Here is a 19,657-nt window from a genome sequence, read left to right as displayed (position 1 = left end):
TGCATTTAAGAGGAACAATCCTAACCCAAAGCTCCACACTTTACATTATTTTCGTAAAATTAGAAAGTTCCAAATATTGGTGTGCCTTTTAGAGCAAAGGTGTTCCTGCCCTTTACCATTTTGCTGGTTCCTTTTTATACCATGTCTTGCTATTATAGCCTTTTCCGTAGGTAACCCCAAATGTGGATTGTAAGCCATACATTCAAATAAAAGCAGTACAGTGTGGTAATCTTTCTTTTGTAGTGATTTCTTGGGAGCTAATTAAAGGCAACAGGCTAGAAACTGGGAAACCATGAGCTCTGCTCCTAGGAAGAAGACAAGGGCAAATCTCTTCCATAAATGCTGCCGAGAAAACTGCAGGGATTTGTCTATGTAGCGACAAGTGATATGTGTGTGTGTGTGTGTAGGTAGGTAAGTAAGTAGGTTTAGAAAATTACTGAAAACTTAGTAGTTCAGGACAACTTTGAATGCCTGAATGCAACTATTTAATTACTTGTGGTCTCTTTGTAAAGTTTTAAGTCAGTCCTCTGTGAGCATCATTTATTCAATGATAAATCAGAAATAATATTGGCTCATAGGGTTCATGGCCTTTACTGTGTGTAGATTAATACTCAGTGCATGAGAATTAAATAAGAGGATCTTAAGCACCTAATACAAGAAAGGTAGATACAATTTAATAAGTACAACAGAAACCTGAGGGAATCTCTTCTATAACTGGAATGTTAACGGCTGAAGAAACAAAAGTAATTAAAGGAGTCGGGGGATACATTTCCCTATTAACGAAATGTATTAAAAGGCATAGGCTTTTGTGAGTCATAGCTCACTTCATCAGATGCATAGAGTGGCTGGGTTGAATTGGGATTTATTGTAAATTGAGCTGAGGTGGAAGGGAAGACAAGCTTGTTATGTAAATGTGAGATATTACAGGTTACTATATCAATAAACAGTTGCAATGTGCTAAAGTGAGAATAACAGAGTTGGAAGGGGCCTTGGAGGTCTTTTAGTTCAACCCCTCCCCTCAAGGAGGAGACCCTATACCAGTGACGGCTGGCTAACCTTTTTCGGCACCAAGTGCTGAAACTGGAGCACATGCACATGCATGTGCACCGGAGGGCAAGAATCCAGAAGAGAGCAGCTGGCCGGTGCACATGCGCATGATGGCCAATTGCTCTTCCAGGTTCCATTGCGCGTATGCACACCAGACAGCTGCTCTTTTCTGGGTTCTGTTCTGCGCATGCGCCAGCCAGCTGGTCTTCGCGCGAAGATTAGCTGGCATCGACACGTGTACCCACAGAGAGAGCTCTGGGTGACACCTCTGGCACGCGTGCCATAAGTTCACCATCAGAGCCCTATACCATTTTAGAAAAGTGGCTGTCCAGTCTCTTCTTGAAAACCTTGAGTGTTGGAGCACCCACAACCTCTGGAGGCAACTACTCCACTGATTAATTGTTCTCACTGTCAGGAAATTTCTCCTTAGTTCCAGATTGCTTCCCTCTTTAATGATCACCTGTTGCTTCTTGTCCTGCCTTCAGGTGCTTTGGAGAATAGGTTGGCCCTCTCTTCTTTTTGGCAGCCCCTCAAATATTATCACCCAGTCCTTCTTTTCATTAGACTGCACATTCCATTGTCTATAATATAATAAAAATAGATAATAGATAATCCATTGTGTTTGTTCTGAAATCTTTTAATGTATATGAGTTCAGTTAAATAATAGAAAGTGAAGAAGAATTGCACAGTTGCATTACAGATTGAAAATATCCTTGCTCATAAAGACAAGAAAATGGAGTTGGCAGTAAAGAATCTGAGTTAAAATAAGTGGAGAGGAGAAAATAATAAAAATACTATTGTTGTTTTCTCCTCCCCCCCCCCCCATCATTGAAAAAATGTGAAGGACCCCTTCCAAACCCAAAATAGAGATCTTCGAAGAGAGCATGAAGTTGTAGTGTTATTCTTTTGAGCTGAAGACAAAGTTTGGTCCTTTGTGGCTGTTCCTGAACTGCTTTGCTGACTTTGTCAGTCAGAGAATGGCAGAAGGTAGAAAAAAACCCAGCTATCTTATTTAATGCCAGCTGACAGATAAAACTTAATTGATGAAATGGAAGTAGCAGGAACAGTTGGGGGAAAGTAATCGTGTAATGCTGCTGTTCTTGAGCAGACATCTTCAAACTTGGCAGCTTTAAGACTTGTGGACTTCAACTCCCAGAATTCTCCAGCCAGCATAGCATAGCTGGCTAGGGAATTCTGGGAGTTGAAGTCCACAAGTCTAAAAGCTGCCAAGTTTGAAGTCCTCTGTTCTTGAGGGTAAGGGAAACTAAAGTTGGGTGTAGTTGAGTGCATGAAAATAGATTTTTATAAGCTCAGAGGAATGATGATTGTGATTTCATTGTAGGAAGGCACTATAGAGAAGAAAAGGCTGGTTCGATGGTCCAAAGAAAAATAAACGCTCAGAATATGGCTACCACAAAATTCCAGCAAGATAGAGAACATAGAGCATAAGCTTGTGGGACTAAGGAACTGAGAAAAAAGACAACATGTACAGGAAGTAGAAAGAGGAACAACTCGCCAAGAAAAAAGAATCAGTTAGCTCAAAATTGGAGACCATCCTAAACTCAGAAAAGCTGAAACTCAGAATGAGTTGAAGTTGGTGAAAGATGCTAAGAATACAAAGAAGGACTCATTCAGATATTTTCAAAATAAAAAGAAGAGGAAAAAAAGTGGTTAATCAGCTGCTGAATGAAAATGGCAAGATGCTGAGAAAGAATACTGTAGGCAGAACTAATCAGCTTCAATTATAATAGAATAACAGAGTTGGAAGGGACCTTGGAGGTCTTCTAGTCCAACCCACTGCTTAAGCAGGAGTTCCTATACCATTTCCGACAAATGGCTGTCCTTTTTCTTCGTAAAAGCCTCCAGTGATGCAGCACCCGCAACTTCTGGAGCCAAGCCATTGCACTGATCAATTGTCTTAACTGTCAGGAAATTTCTTCTTAGTTCTATATTTATATTCGTTCTTCTTCAAGAAACAGATGAATTATATCTGAGGGCCCTGAAGGAATTATCTGAAGGTCTGGGCAATCCTGGACAATGGTTTAGCAGATTATTGGAAGAGGACAGGTATTGCAGTATCTTCAGAAGTGGTGCAGGTAGAGCATTTTGAGTTAAAAAAAAAAAAGGCGGAGCACAGGAAATAATAAAAATGCTATTGTTGGTTCCTCCTACCCAATCATTGAGAAGATGTGAATGACACCTCCCAAAACCAAGCATAGCTGTTTTTATTTTTATTGATTGAATTTTTAAAACTGCCTATCTGCCTCGCAAAGGTAGGTAGATATTGACCTCAACACCTGGAAATATTTTAAGAGTCTATCATAAAATGAAAAGTATGCACTTTTGGGGGGGGGGAAATGGTGATCGGGTAATGCTCTGCAAACAGAAATAACATTCAAAATGATTCTTAATAGCCTAGATTAGTGGGGTGGAAATAACACAATTAAATTTACAGAGAATTAGAGCTAAATGCTTACAAAACACATTGAATGCACAGATACAAAATGGGGCTGTTTGGTTTGGCAGTACAATCTGTGAAAAGGATCCTGCAATAATACAGGTAGTTGATTACAAACTGAATCTGAGTCAGCAGTTTTTTGTGGGGGGTGGGGGTGGGGGTAGAACAGAAGTAAAAGTTAACGTTTATTTTCCAAACCATGAGAAGTAGTTAATCCAGTAGTTTATTTCATGTTTTAGTCACATTGCACCTTAAATTTTTAACATGCATTCTGTGGAATTGAAACGGATTCAGAGGTGATCACGGGTGTAGAAATTTCAGTCCTGTGTCAACAGAAGGAAGGAGTTGACTTTTGCTTTCGGAAGAGAAGGCTGAGGAGGGATGATAGCCTCTTGACGAACCTTTTGTGGGCATGTCATCCAGAAGACAAAAAAATAATAATAATTCTGTGCCAGAGGGCAGGACCCAGAATAATGGATTTAAGGAAGGCAGAAAAATGTTCCTTAACAGCAGTCAAAAGCAGGACCCAGTGACCCAAAGAGATGGTGTTGTTTTAATTGGGATTTTACAGAGGAGCAAGGAGTTGCATTTAGTCATTCTTTTCTTGAGCTGCATCAGTTCTGCTGATTTGTGGCACTGTAGTTAAAAACTGCCAATATTTTTTTTTGCAGCCTCATGAAAAACAAGCAGTGAATTTTAGTAAGAAAGCTCTCCAGAGCACAAGTAGTTATGGAGGGGCCATTTAATTATTTTGCAATCAGAGTGCTGAAGGTTTTTTTTTTTACAAAAAGTCATTAATTAAAATAGAGGCTGGTACTGTTCAAAAACTGCTGTTTTTCCATAAAATATAGGTAGTCCTTGACTTACAACAGTTCATTTAGTGACTGTTCAAAGTTACGAAGACACTGAAAAAAGTGGCTTATGACCATTTTTTACACATATAACTGTTGTAACCCCCCCCCCATGGTCATGTGATCAAAATTCAGCTGCTTGGCAACTGGCTCATATTTATGGAGATTCTCAGTCATCCAGGTCTAGTTCATAGTTAGTTCATATTTATAACGGTTGCAGTGTCCCCGGGATCATGTGATCCCCTTTTGCGATCTTTTGACAAACAAAAGCAGTGGGGAATCCCAGTTCACCATATTACTGATTTAATAATTGCAGGGGTTCACTTAACAAATGTGGCAAGAAAATTCGTAAAATGGGGCAAAACTCACTTAACAATTGTCTCACTTAGCAACAGAAATTTGGGGCTCAATTTTAGTCATAAGTCGAGGACTACCTGTAGTCCTCGACCTATTAGCCTGTGAGTTAGTGGTTGCTGATGATTTAAAATGGACAGTTGATAACACAGTACGTGTTAATGTTCTTGGGTTTAATGGCGCTTTTGTCTTGGATGTTGTATTACAAAAGATTTTTAAATTTTGTGTGTTAATCACATGTATCTTTTTGGGCAGTTATTTTCCTGTTGTGTAAAATACATTGCCTAATTTTGTGGATGCAACATGCATTTGGTTATGATCCTCTGCGGTTTGCAATATCACATCTATTATTATACTGTATGTGTTTTAAATGAGCGTATACCATATGCAGAAAAAGGAAAGAAAGGTAGCCATTTTCAAATTTTATAGCTTATATACTGTATAAAAGAGCAAAGTTAGGTGGGTCTTTGAGGGTGTTTGTCTGCAGAGCAAAATGTCAAAATTAATATGACTTAAAAAGAATTTAAATAGATGCCAAGGAAAACCCCAAGACAGTCTGGGGGGGAATTGAGTGCTCACTGCAGGCCCAGAATGCTGGCTTGCTTTCTGATGGTGGGGGGAGGATACAAACTAGGTTTTGTGGAATAGAGTGAAAATTCTGGGAAACAGTTGATAGAATAGTATAATTGGACCTCAGTTTTTCTGGCTGGATAATTCTGGGCATTGTGGTACAAATACTCCTTGAAGGCACCTCATTGGAGAGGAAGCTAAATTGTAAAAAAATATTTTTGGAAAGCCATAGTAAGTACTCCAATGTAAATTTACAACACAGAGGTTCATTTTTATTGTATTTATGAGAAAGGCATTTTTTTTACACACTTTGATATCTTAGCTTCAGTCCGGACGTGTTCTTATTGTAGAGAAGGGAAATTGAGGACTGCGTAGTCCTCAATTTATGACAGCAGTCAAGGGACAAGGATTGCCATCGTTAATCGAGGCTGTTGTAAAGGGTGATATCACAGGACTACATCATGTGGCAACAATCTTAGCAGACTTTGTTGCTAAGCAGAAAGTGAGGGGGATGTTGCAGTGAGGTGGGGGGGAGGCCCTCAAGCCACATGTGAATTGGGTGAGTCCTAGTGAAGGTGGCACCAGAAGGCCAGAAGGTCAATGGATGGTGAGGGAGGATGTAAATGCAGGAAGGCTGGGGGCTGGATGGTGCAGTGCAAGGCAAAGAAGATTGATGGACGGAGGCTGCAGCAGAGAGTGAACACAGCCAGTTGTGAGTTAAGGGTTTGGGAGCTCTGGTGCAGGGATGGATGGGATGGCAGGGCACGAATGCAGGGGTGGTGGGGGGGAAGGATAGCTTGGTGCAAGCGCAGGAAACACAGACTTACCAGAGGGACTTGCAAAAAGTCCCCTATTGACTTTCTTCTTGGGAAACCAGCAGGGACGGTCACAAACAGCGATTGCACGACTACAGGATGCGACAACCCTTGTCAGTTTAAGTTGGTTGCCAAATGCCCAGATTCCGTTCACATGATTGTGGTGGCAGAACATTGCTAATTTGTACCGTTGCCAAACAGGTGATCAGTAAATGTGGACTATTTAAAGAATTACAAGTACGTAAGTCAAAGAAGCAAAAGATGTAAAGGGACAGAAAAAGAAAAGCAACACAGTTTGGGAACATACCGGTAGATACTCTGAAAATTTTAACATCTGACAATATTTTCCCTCTGGTAATATTTGAAAAGCTTGTCAATCCTTGAACTGATAGCAGCACTTCTCTTTATTTAAGATTTAAAAATTTCCCCTAAGTTGAAAATGAAATAAAAGCTGCTAGGTCAGCAATTCCCAATCTTTTCCTTTTGCCAGGGATGTCTAACCTTGACTACTTAAGACTGAGACTTACTTAAGTAAGACTACTTACTTAACCTTAAGACTGGTAGACTTCCCCACAAGACCATGCTGGCTCGGGAATTCTGGGAGTTGAAGTCCACAAGTCTTAAAGTCGCTAAGGTTGGACCAGCCTTGCTTTACGTGGATCAGTAACATCTGGCTTCTCTGAGCTTTTTACAAAAAGGAAAGAGCTTTCTTTAGTTTGCAGCCAAAAACATTCAGATAAAAACTAAAGCTATTTTTAAGAAACAAATAGTCCAAACAGTATGAGATCACTCAGTAGTTTAATACTCCCATCCCAAATCTTGTAAGGTTTTGAATGAGAAACCAAAATATTTAAAGCTTTGGTGGATCTTGTAAGATTTTAAGTATCTTTCTAAAGATTTGTTCTTGGCAGCTTCACGAGAAACACAGTTGAGGTCCTCCATAATCCTCTGCCTACAGGTGAGAATTAATATTTGGCTGTTGTTCAAAAGCTTAGGGTAAAAAAATTAATTAGCAGCTGGAAATAAAAAGCAAATTTTATGTCTTCATAAATGTCTTCATGTGCTGTAAATTACAGCTCTCCCAAGGCAAGGATTTTGTAGAATTAGATTAATGAGGATGAATTTCCCAAACAATCCTTATTTCAAAGACCCTCTGAGTCCTTCCAGAGGGAATGTACTAGGAATCATGAAGAAGGTGGGCGGTCCTTCGGAGAACAAAACCAACATCTTAAAACTGGTCCAGAAAACAAAGATGTATAAATGGACTTGATCAAGAATTGGGAGATAAGAATGCAGTTGTTGGCTGCATTCTTCTCACCATCGGTGAAGAGATTTGTTATCTTGGATAGACCTTAGGAAAGAAGGATCTTTGATCCTTGATGCTCTCTTAGCTGGCCGACGTTTCATGGCTCAACTAGGTAACGTTATCAGTGTTGGTAAGAAGTGAGGTTTGCTGTCAGTTTATAGTATGGTGCCTTGCTCTGTCATTGTTGATGGGGATGGTCTTAGAGATTCTTTGGTTGGGCTCTTCTTTGGCAGTTTCTTGATTGGGGTGTTGTTTACTTGATCGTTGGTCTGATGTTAATTTTGGAGTTAATCTATGCTCATCTGGCTGCTGATTGCTGATGGAGAGATGCTGGAATCTTTTTCTCTTTTGGGCTGGTTGATTGTCTCTTTTGCACAGTCTATAGATTCATCATCATCATCATCATTCCAGCCATTCTCTATCCATTGCAAGATGAAGGCCTCTTCCACATGTTTCCAACCAATACGGTCCTGAGCTTTCTTTTGCCAATTGGGGCAGCCATACTCGCCAATGTCGCCGATTGATCATGTTGTAGGTCTCTTTCATGGATGCTTTTGATCCAGTGGGATCTCTTTCTTCTGTGACTTTCTGGATCCACCTGCCCTCGGTTCTTCTTGCTATATAGCCGACCCCTTTTCCATTTCAGTTCTTTTGCTCTCTTGATGGCATCATATACTTTCGTTTGTTCCTTAATCCATGTGCAAGGTCTTTCTATGATATTGTTTATGTCTGTTGATATTGATGGCTAATTTGTCAGAGTGCCAGTCTTGTAGAAATTGCCTAGTGCTAAAGAATGCTTCCTGTCCTGCCCTCAGGTGCTTTGGAGAATAGGTTGACCCCAGTGGTGACATCCAATTTTTTTTACTACCGGTTCTGTAGGTGTGGCTTGTTGGGCGTGGTTTGGTGGTTGTGCCAGGGGAAGGATATTGCAAAATCCCCATTCCCTCCCCACTCTGGGGCCAGCTGGAGGTGGTATTTACCGGTTCTCCGAACTACTCAAAATTTCCTCCACCGGTTCTCCGAACTACTCAAAATTTCCTCTACCGGTTCTCCAAACTACTCAAAATTTCCGTTACCAGTTCTCCAGAACCTGTCAGAACCTACTGGATTTCACCCCGGTTGATCCTCTCTTCTTTGTGACAGCCCCTCATATATTGGAACACTATCATGTCACCCTATCACACATAGCCCACTTGAAGCATTAATGTTTTTATGCCACTTATCCTGCTTGTTAAGCCTATTGTTGCGTGCAGTTAATACTTTGCCAGGCTGTTCCCAGATGGTGTATCTGGCTGCAACATCTGGAAGTCCTCCATCTTGTCTCTCATCCTGAGCTTTGCTTGGTTGTTTAGGGGAGTGGTCTAGCTCACAAGTCCAGTGTGCCGGTCTTTGTCAATCGCAGTTCTTAGGTGTAGAATCATAGGGCTGGAAGGGACCTTAGAGGTCGTCTAGTCCAACCCCCTGCTCAAGGTAAGGAGACCTTATACCAGTAAGGGTTAACCTTTTTGGTGCTGAGTGCCCAAAGTGTGCGCATGCGAGCACAAATGTATGTGCGTATGCCAGGACCCCCAAAATGCAATGCGAGCGCCCCCCTACGCATGCGCCCCGCCCCCCTGCGCTTTATTTTGGCTTCTAGGTTGGTGCAGGAGGCTTTCCAGGTTCAAAACGGGGCACAGGCGCCCCGTTTTGGGCCTGGAAAGGCTCCTGCACGAACCTGGAAGCCGGAACCGAGTGCGAGCCCCGCACTCCATTTTAGGCCTGAAAAGTTTCCTGCACCAACCTGGAAGGCAAAGTGGGGCATGGGGAAGGCACATAAGGCCCCCCCCCAGCCTGTTTTGGGCCCAGAAATTTTCCTGCACCAACCTGCACCCCCCCATGCATGCACCCCCCCCATCCCACACATACGCGTACGTCCCACATGTGTTCCACCTCCTGCACGTGCGCGGCAGAGACCTGAAGTCTAGCTGGCCGGCGGGAGGTGCGCACGCATGCCCAGTGGAGTTGGGCTGGTGCGAAGGCTGGCATGCCCGCAGAGAGGGCTCTGCGTGCCACCCATGGTACACATGCCGTAGATTCGCCATCACGGCCTTATACCATCCTGGCTGGTCAACTGAGTCCTTCGGGAGAAGGGCGGTATAAAAATCAAATTAAATAAATAAATAAATAAATAAATAAATAAATAAATAAACTGGTTGCCCAATCTTTTCTTGAAAACTTCAGTGAGGAAGGAATTACTATATTATGCCTGACTAGACTGGAATTTTTGCAGGAATTCCTTTTAAGTTTTCAGGTCTGTAGAGAATTTGCTTTGATATTTGTCTCTTTGAAAAGAAAAGCAGTATTCTTTTCCGCCAAGGATAGAGGATTGGAGAAGAATGTTTAGTAGCAGAAAGATACGATTTGCAGGTTTGAAATCTTAGATTGCATCCTAGTTAAAAAGACTTTAAGAAGAGAACACAGAATTCATTTGGCTTTAAAAGAGTCAGAAAATAGGCTTCGTTACTTTCCTTGACGGAGCTTGGAAATATAGTATTATCCAAGAGGCATTAGTGGCAGATAAACATAAGTGAACCAAAGTGTTTTGACCCCTAAATTCATACCTAGTTGTGTCCTGTATTTACATGAGACCTTTGCTTAGACCACAAGGTCACAAATCTTTACAAGACACTGGTCAATTAGATTTAAATAGCTGAATTTTAATCCTCTAAGCCTATTAAAGCAATGATATTTGGGCTACTATGTTCAGCAGAGCTAATTATAGACAATTTCCTGCATTTTAAGTCAAATCAATAGGGATTGTAAATGGTTAAAAAAAAATCCGTAATTCTGATAGATAGATAGATAGATAGATAGATCAGATAATTCTGATAGATAGAATTGCTGTCACTTTGAGAAGCTTATCCATTTCTTTACGAAACTGAGTTAAAGGATTCTGGGCTCCCATGTTTTTTTTCACAGTGGGCTCTTAAACCCACATTTCATGCCTGCCGCTCGGGTTGACCTCCCCGTGTTCGATTTACAGAATGGTGAACTTTATGCTAATGAAACAGCATGAAAGAAACATTAAGTAAAATGGATATGGCTGCTGCTTCCTCATTTAATAATCCCCCTGCCAAAAAGTAGAGACTTGAACAGTGTATAGCAGGGGTCTCCAACCTTGGCAACTTTAAGACTTGTGGACTTCAACTCCCAGAATCCCTCAGCCAGCAAAGCTGGCTGAGGAACTCTGGGAGTTGAAGTCCAGAAGTCTTAAAGTTGCCAAAGTTGGAGACCCCTAGTGTATAGGATCACAAATACAACATGACTGATTTGGAACATCCATCCTATTGCTTGCTGTTGTGGGTTCTCTTCTACCTCCATGGCAGAGGTCTCCAACCTTAGCAACTTTCAGCCTGGCGGACTTCAACTCCCAGAATCCCCAGCCAGCAAAGCTGGCTGGGGGATTCTGGGAGTTGAAGTCCGCCAGGCTGAAAGTTGCTAAGGTTGGAGACCTCTGCTCCATGGCACTTCTAGGTAGTCCTTGATTTACAACCTCAATCGAGCCCCAAATTTATGTTGTTAAGTGAGCTTTGCCTCATTTTACGACGTCTCTTGCCACATTTAAGTGAATTGCTACAAGTTGTTAATTTCGTAACATACGAAGTGAATCTGGTTTCCCCATTGACTTTGCTTGTCAGAAGGACCCCGGGACACTGCAACTGTCATAAATACGAGTCAGTGGCCAAGCGCCTGTGTTTTGATCACATGACCGCAGGGATGTTGCGGTGGTCGTAAGTGTGGAAAACCGTTATAAGTCACTTTTTTCAGTGCCGTTGCAACTTTGAACAGTTACTGAATAAACGGTTGTAAATTGAGGACTACCTGTACTTGAGAGATTAAGTAAGAGCAGCAGTTTCAGGTGTGATTCAGAGCTCCAGGTTGAAATATTTCCAGAGTACTGGGGGTGGTAAAATCATTTTTGAGTCACTTAAACAGGTAGTCCTCAACTTACAACAGTGTATTTAGTGACCGTTCAAAGTTACAATGGCAGAGAAAAAAGGGACTTGTGACCATTCTGCACACTTATGACCGTTGCAGCATCCCCATGGTCATGTGATCAGAATTCAGACCTTTGTCAATTGACTCATATTTATGATGGTTACAGTGTCCTGGGCTCATGTGATCCCCTCCTTGTCACGGTGGCACAGTAGTTAGAGTGCAGTACTGCATGCTACCTCTGCTGACTGCCGGCTGCCTGCAATTTGGCAGTTCAAATCTCACCAGGCTCAAGGTTGACTCAGTCTTCCATCCTTCCGAGGTGGGTAAAATGAGGACCCAGATTGTTGGGGGCAATACGCTGACTCTAAATCGCTTAGAGAGGGCTGGAAAGCACCGTGAAGCGGTATATAAGTCTAAGGGCTATTGCTGTTGCACCTTTTGCGACCTTCTGACCAGCAAAGACAATGGGGGAAGTCCATTGTGCAAAAGGCACTTTATAGAGATGTGGGCAGAGGTGTTGACGCTCACAAAAATACTAAACAGTCAACTGAGGACTGCTTTTCATTCTACACTGCTATCAATGCACTAAAGAAAGCCTTAGTGGGAACCCTTTTATTTATCCATTAATTTCCCTGGTTTGTGCCTTAAACATATCTTAGTGTTGTTTCTTTTTAATCTGTACTTTCTTATAGGATGAAAATATGCTAGTAATTTGATTAACTCATTGTCATCTCATTCCATGTTTACTTGGTCAACCCAGAGGGAGCTGTCCATATTCCTGGCACTGTTCACATTTATTTTTATTTTATTTTATTTTTTATTTTTATTTTTATTATATTTTATTTTATTTTGTTTTGTTTTATTTTTTATTTTATTATTTTGTTTTATTTTTTACTTCACGATTTTATTTTTTTAGAAAATTTATACACGTGGCGACTCAAGGTGGCTTATAAAGACATAAAAACACCTGATAAAAGAAATAAAAGAATAAAAAGAAAAAGAATAAAATACCCCCCATCCCACCCTGGTGACAACACACATTCATACTAGTCATTTGATGGGCTCCATCCCACTCTGGGCTCCCCAGGCTCACTAGCAAAACCATGTCTTCAGGGCCTTCCAAAAGAGTGTTAGAATCTAATCTCCAGGGGGATGATACTTCAGAGGAAGGGCCTTCTTCTGGGTTCCACCAGATGTATCTCCTTAGGGGATGGGACCCACAACATTCCTTACCTCCCCCTCCAGTAGGTCAGGTAGACGTGAATTGGCAAGTCCCTCAGACAACCTGGTCCCAATCCATGAAGGGCTTTAAAGGTGACAACCAGCATCTTGAATTGCAGCTGGAAGCAAATCGGTAACCCTTGCAGCTCCCGCGGGAGAGGTGACAACATGTGCACACCAAGGTCTGCACAAAATCACGCGGGCCGCTGCATTTTGCACCAACTGGAGCTTCCAGTTGCTTTTCAGGGACAGCCCCATGTAGAGCATGTTGCAATAGTCAAGACGGAGGTGACTAGGGCATGAGTGACCATGAGCAGGAATTGTTGGTCCAGGAAAAGGCCAAACTGTCTGCCAATCCTGTGCTAAGCACATTCAGCTACCTGAAACTACCACTTTCTAAATTTCATCATAAAATAGGTTTACGAGCGTTACATCTTTGATCTTTATACCGTCTCAGTGGAATCCCAGTTCCTCTTCCAGTTTCCATACGTTGACGGCATTAGTTGCATTTCTGTATTTTCTTTTTAAGCACAAAATAGTTTAGCACTGTGACAAACATTTGGAATGGTCAGAAATCTAATAGATCACAATTCCCTTTCGTTCGGTCCTTAGGAGAATCTTGGTCACATATCTACGAAGATTTAACTCCAGGATCTGCAACCGGGATCTGTTTGGCTTCGTTTCACAAGGACGGCATTGTTTCAGTAAGTGAGAGTTCTTTTATCTTTTTTCAGGGCTTGCAAATAAGACGCAGGCAGATGATACAGCAGAAACCGAATGCGTGGCTTTGCTTCTTTAAATGCACCTGGCTGAGAGTCCGCAGCATAGCTGACGATAGAAGCAAAGGGTCAGAATATCATCTGTTGCCAAAACTGGTACTTTAATCAAAGAGAGGAGGAGTATTAGCTATATTTGCTGCCTTGAGTTATTTATTTAAAAAAATGAAGGCGGTATAAAATGTAAAAGAATAAATAAAAGAAAAGCACCACCCTACACCAGGGTGCAAAGACAAATAACTACAGCATTATTCATTTAGCAAGTATTGACACAATTATTCCTGATCTTTTGCATTGCAGTGGCCTGATGCTGGGTGACAAATCTAACAATCAATGGTTTAGTGTTTTAAAGTAAACATGTATGAGTTATTATATTGTGCTGAAGAAGAGTTTGTAGTCAAAAAGACTGCATAACGATTAAACGGGTTGTTTTTTAAAAAAGATATTAGCCCTACCTAGGCATTGTAGAAGGAGAGCCATGTTAGTCTATGGTAGCCTTTTTTCTGGCTAATAGATTTTTACTAAAAGGCATAAGCTTTAGTGAGCTGTAGCTCAGTTCTCACTTGCATCTGATGAAATGATCTGAAGCTCTAAATTTATGGTTTTCATAAAAAATTATTAGACTAAAAAAAAAGATGCCACCAGACTCCATTCATACATGAAGTTTAAAACATGTAAGATTGCAAGTATTGTTCTTAATTTAAATAGGGCAAATGAACCTGCATGAATACTGGTCTAAGTCAATAATTTGTTTTCGGTCATATTAGTAGAGTGGTGTGTTGTTTTTTTTAAAATTCCATATGAATCATTTGGTTTTTCTGCTGCTGTTTGTTGATAGAAAGGTCAACCCACCCCATTAGTTCTGGCAGAAAAAGTCTACTGTCCCAGTAGTAGATCCTCAGCCAAGGAATTTCAGCTGGTGGGGTCCAGAAGAGGCTTTTCTGCCTGAGTCCCCACCCTTTGGAACATCTTGCCACTGGAGGTGAGATCCACCTCCTCCCTTCCAGCCTTAAGGAAAAGCCTTAAAACCTGGCCAGGCCGGTTGGCACAGGGCCCTGAAAAAGAAGCTGGAGGCTAGAGGTGGTTGGTGCAGGAGCAGTGAAGGCACCATCGCTGCTCTGCTCCAAACCTGGGATTTCTTTAGACTGCTCTTAATCTTCTGTAATTGTCATCTGTTTTTATATTTATAATAATTTTTATATCTACAGTAGTGGCCAAAATTGTGAAAACCTTTTGAGAAAAGTACATTTTTTAGGTTTGATGGCTAATAACACTACTTTTTTTTTGGAGTTTCAAGCTAATCCTATTCCACTGCTGGAATGGCCTGGGAATAGCCCAGCCCTTAACCCAATTGAAAATCTGTGGAGCCGACTTTATATTGTAACTGCTATTCTAATAGCAAATCCTTCATGAAAGTTATCGCATTGCATTCTTGATTAAATTATCTTTCCGTTGATATATAATTTTATGCTACTACTAAAAAAAAAAGTGGTGTTATTAGCTAGTTTTAGAAAATATACTTTTCCCAAAAGGCTTCCACAATTTTGGCCACTACTGTATATGTGTTTATTACATTGTAAGCTGCCCAGAGTTGCCACAAACTTCAAAATGGGCGCTGTATAAATGTAATCAACAAATGAACAAATCAATATATTCATTCCCACAATTTAAAATCCCTGGGAAGGAAATGTATTTTGACTGCTCCAAAGATATCATTTATAACCGAGCAGTAGCAACATGGCTGAAGAAAATCAGTTAAATATGTATAATTTATTTTTAAATTTTAAAGGTTAAAAAATCTTTAAAATTAAAAATAATCAACGAAGTGTGTAAAAAACAGTCATTGCTGATGCAATCTCCATAGAATGCATAAATTATGCATAGGGCTTGTTTGCAGAATCTAGACTAAAACTTCTGTTTTTCCTATTATTTGAAACATCAGTGGTTTCGCCATTCCATAAAACGTAATGGTTAGATTTGTCAGGTGAGGAAACCTAAATACGTTATTACCTTTAAAATTGAATACTGAAGTATAATCTGATCTTTTGCCATTTTATCCCTCAGATATGCCCAATTAAATGTAACTGATAATGAGGTGATAATATTTAGAAGTTTAGAATAACAGAGTTGGAAGGGACCTTGGAGGTCTTCTAGTCCAACCCGTGCCCAGGCAAGAAACCCTACACTACTTCAGACAAATGGTTATCCAACATTTTCTTAAAAATTTCCAGTGTTGGAGCATTCACAACTTCTGGAGGCAAGTTGTTGCACTGAGTAATTGTTCTAACTGTCAGGAAATTTCTCCTTAGTTCTAAGTTGCTTCTCTCCTTGATTAGTTTCCACCCATTGCTTCTTGTTCTACCCTCAGGTGCTTTGGAGAATAGTTTGACTCCCTCTTCTTTATGGCAGCCCCTTAGATATTGGAACACTGCTATCATGTCTCACCTAGTCCTTCTTTTCATTAAACTAGTTCCTGCAACCGTTCTCCATATGTTTTAGCCTCCAGTCCCCTAATCCTCTTTGTTGCTCTTCTCTGCACTCTTTCTAGAGTCTCAACATCTTTTTTACATCATGGCGACCAAAACTGAATGCAGTATTCCAAGTGTGGCCTTACGAAGGCATTATAAAATGGTATTAACACTTCACGTGATCTTGATTCTATCCCTCTGTTTATGCAGCCCAGAACTGTGTTGGCTTTTTTGGCAGCTGCTGCACACGGCTGGCTCATATCTAAATGGTTGTCCACTAGGACTCCAAGATCCCTCGCACAGGTACTACTATTGAGCAAGGTATACATTTACCATACCTGTGCATTTTGGTTTTTTGGCCTAAATGTAGAACCTTACTTTTTTCACTGTTGAATTTCATTTTGTTAGATAGCACCCAGTGTTCAAGTCTGTCAAGATCCTTCTGTATCTTGAGCCTATTTACCGTGTGTCCTTTTAAACATGGTTTTGCCTACATTTTGGACCTGCTACTTACAAAAGGTTGATGTAGTGGGGGTGGCTGGTTACAACCTGAAGTTAAATAGATTCAGTCTTGAGGGGTCCTTGCTGCTGTCAGAGCTTGGTTGTTTACTTGCCGACATTTCGTTACCCAATTAGGTAACATCATCAGTGCTATAAGGAAGTGGTGTGTGCTGAGTAGAGGAGGACGTGTGTAGAGGAGTAGTGGAGTCCTTGGTGCTCTGTGAGCTGGGTTGTTTTCTTGCATATGTTTCATTACCCAACTAGCTAACATCATCAGTGTTAGAAGGATTGGGGGGGGAGAAGGGGGGCAATGATTATAATTGAGAAACACATTAGGGATTCCAGGCCTGAATTTAAACACATTATTCCAGTATTTCTCAAGCTTGGCAACTTTGAGGTGTGTAGATTTCAAGCAAAGCTGGCTGGGGAATTCTGGGAGTTGAAGTCCATGCATCTGAAAGTTGTCATAGTTGAGAACCCTTGGACTAGCTATTGATCTGAGTTTGTGGATGACAGAAACTCCACTGGGGATGCCCAACCCTAGGTGACTGTGTAGCATACCACCTGCATTATAGGTACAGAGTGTTGGTCTCCCCTAAAATTCTGGGAGCCAAAGCCCCACCTCTGAAATCTGCCAAGGTTGAGAAACATCCTGTTAATCTGTCATTTAAACATTGGAATAAATCAGTGGTGAAATCTAAATTTCTAAAATCTAAATCAGTGGTGAAATCTAAATGTGGGCGTGGCTTGGTGGTGGGGGTCATGTGACTAGGTGGGCGTGGCTATGTGATGTGTGGGGGATCAAAAGACAGAAACTCACTAACAATGTCCTGCTAGAGCAGGTTTGGAGTAGATGACCTCCAGGTCCCATCCAGCCCTGGATTATCCTCTGAAGCCGGCCTAGTGCCAGGTTTGTAGTCCTTCCTTCCTCTCCTTTTTCCTCCCTCCCTCCCTCTTTTCCTCCCTCTTTCTTTCTTTCTTTCTTTCTTTCTTTCTTTCTTTCTTTCTTTCTTTCTTTCTTTCTTTCTCCCCCCATTTCTCTCACGACCCCCCCCATTTTTTGCCTAGCAGGCTTCAGCTTTTTTACATTTTAAAAAATGCTTTTAAAAGAAAAAAAAACCAAAAAACCTCTGACAATCAGGCACCTCAGCTGGGATCGTCAGAGCCTTGTTTAAACCCTTTAAAAGCATTTTTTTAACAACCTCTTTGGCTGAAGAGATTGTTAAAACAATGCTTTTAAAAGTTAAAAAAAAGGCTCTGATGATGGCGTGACTCAGCTGGCTATGGGGAGGGGCAGGGATTTTTGCTACCGGTTCTCCGAACCACCCACTGCCATTGCTACCGGATCAGTTGATCCGGTCTGAACCGGGAGCATTTCACCTCTGGAATAAATGCTTTGAAAAACACGGATAAAATCAAGCAAGGTTAGGGCTTTAATTCAATCATACTGTTTGGTAGACAGTTAAAAGTGGGCCGTTTAATCCCAGAGATTATATTTCTTTGTGCATTCAGGGGGAGAACCATCCCAGGCTAGAAACTGTAACAGATGGAGGGCGGCGAGCGCTTAGCATGCCACCTGCATTAAAGGTACAGAATGCTAGTCCTACTTCAAAACTCCAGGCTTATTTGTGGCCCCGCATATAAAATCAGTGCACATAAATTTACTCATTAGCTCACTCCCTCCCCTCAAGATGGAGTCATCCCTGGCTGAAAAGTACTATTAAGGCAAAAGCTTTTGTGAGCTTCAGCTCAGATGCATAGAAAGGCTCGCTGGTTAGAGGATTTAAACTGAGAAGGGGGAGGGGAGGGAGGGGCAGACAGGTTGATTATGCAAATGCAGATTACATGTGAGAACCAAGGCCGTTATTCATTAACAACTGTAATGGGTTAAAAACCCATTCTGTTTCCTGAGACCTCTGGAGATAGCAGAAAATCTTTCGATCCGTTGTGGGTTTATTGACTGATAGATTGTTTATGCCCCACAACAAATAAGGCAGCAGATAGAGCCAAAATATCCTCCTTTTCTCCCCACAGCAACAACCCTATATAATTTTTTTGTATGATACCTACATATATTGTTGTGACAAAATAAATAAATAAAATAAATAAACCCTGTGAGGTGGGCTGGACTGAGAGAGAGTGACTGGCCCAAGGTCACCTAACTGGCTTTCATGCTTAAGACTTGAAACTTCATGATCTATTTCATTCTTTCATTTTTCCTCCCTCACGTTTGTATTGTTCCGTAATATTGTACGTAAGCATCCCCCCTCCAACACATATTCTGGGCAGTGGTGAAATGTAAAATTTGTTACTACCCATTCTGTGGGCGTGGCTTGGTGGGGAAGTAATGTGACTGGGTGGGCGTGGCCAACTTTTTTTTTTTTTACTTTTAAAAGCATTTTTTCTACAACCTCTTGGCCCGAAGAGGTTGTAGAAAAAATGCTTTTCAAAGCCTCCGATGATCCCAGCTGAGCCGCACAATCATCAGAGGCTTTTTTTTTTTTACTTTTAAAAGCATTTTTTCGGCCGAAGGAAAAATGCTTTTAAAAGTAAAAAAAACTCTGAAGATCGCGTGGCTCACCTGCGTGGGGGTGGGGGCAGGGATTTTTGCTACCGGTTCTCTGAACCACCCACCGCCATCGCTACCGGTCCGAACCGGAAGCATTTCACCCCCTGGACCAGGAGTGTCACACTTGATTTCATTGAGGGCCGCATCAAGGTTGTGTTTGACCTTTGGGGGGAGGGTACGTGGCCAGGGTGGGCGTGGCCAGCTCAATGTCACTCGCATTGGGGGTGCAAGAGATGGGATTCAAATCCCAGCGCTACCGGTTCACTATTGGTAGCGTGCGGGCATGTAGTCTCACTTTGCAAGTGCTCAGCGTTTCTGCGCATATGCAGAGTGTTTTTGATGACGTCTGGATGGGTGGGTGGAGCCAAACTGGGGCAAACCAGTAGAAACCCAGCCCTGAGGGACGCCTGTGGTGGGCCAAGAACTCTGCCAGTGAAAACGGGCTCTCGAGCTACATTTTCAGCTGCGAAAGCCTCCTTCAACCCCCTGCCAGCAAAAACAGAGCTCTGGAGGGCCACACGCAGCCCTCCCGAGCTCCATTTTTGCTGGCAGTGGCACTGCGATCCGATCCTTCATTATTTCCAGGGTGGCCCCGCGGGCCAGATCTAAGCAACCCGTGGGCCAGATGCGGCCCACGGGCCTTGAGTTTGACACCTCTGCTATAGACGATGTTGAGTATTTCAGTTTTTACAACATGTTGCTTTGAGTTGTTGTTTTAATCAGCTCTTATCCAAAATGAAGTT

The 19,657-nt window shown here is 41.7% G+C and overlaps 1 protein-coding gene across 3 annotated transcripts in view; it reads left to right on the top strand.

Moving 5' to 3' along the window:
• The window catches only part of DNAJC5 (DnaJ heat shock protein family (Hsp40) member C5), an 83,493-nt gene that overhangs the window by 13,896 nt on the left and 49,940 nt on the right, over nucleotides 1-19,657 (top strand). For all 3 annotated transcript variants that reach the window (XR_009154553.1, XR_009154554.1, XM_058178042.1), the window contains exon 2: nucleotides 13,213-13,304. The gene's annotated coding sequence lies outside the window, so the exon portion shown is untranslated. The remainder of the gene's footprint in view (nucleotides 1-13,212; nucleotides 13,305-19,657) is intronic.

Source organism: Ahaetulla prasina, chromosome 3, assembly GCF_028640845.1.
Source record: "Ahaetulla prasina isolate Xishuangbanna chromosome 3, ASM2864084v1, whole genome shotgun sequence".
Taxonomy (NCBI): domain Eukaryota; kingdom Metazoa; phylum Chordata; class Lepidosauria; order Squamata; family Colubridae; genus Ahaetulla; species Ahaetulla prasina.
The sequence above is the reverse complement of the archived record's forward strand: the minus strand, read 5'-3'. Positions and strand labels throughout refer to the sequence as shown.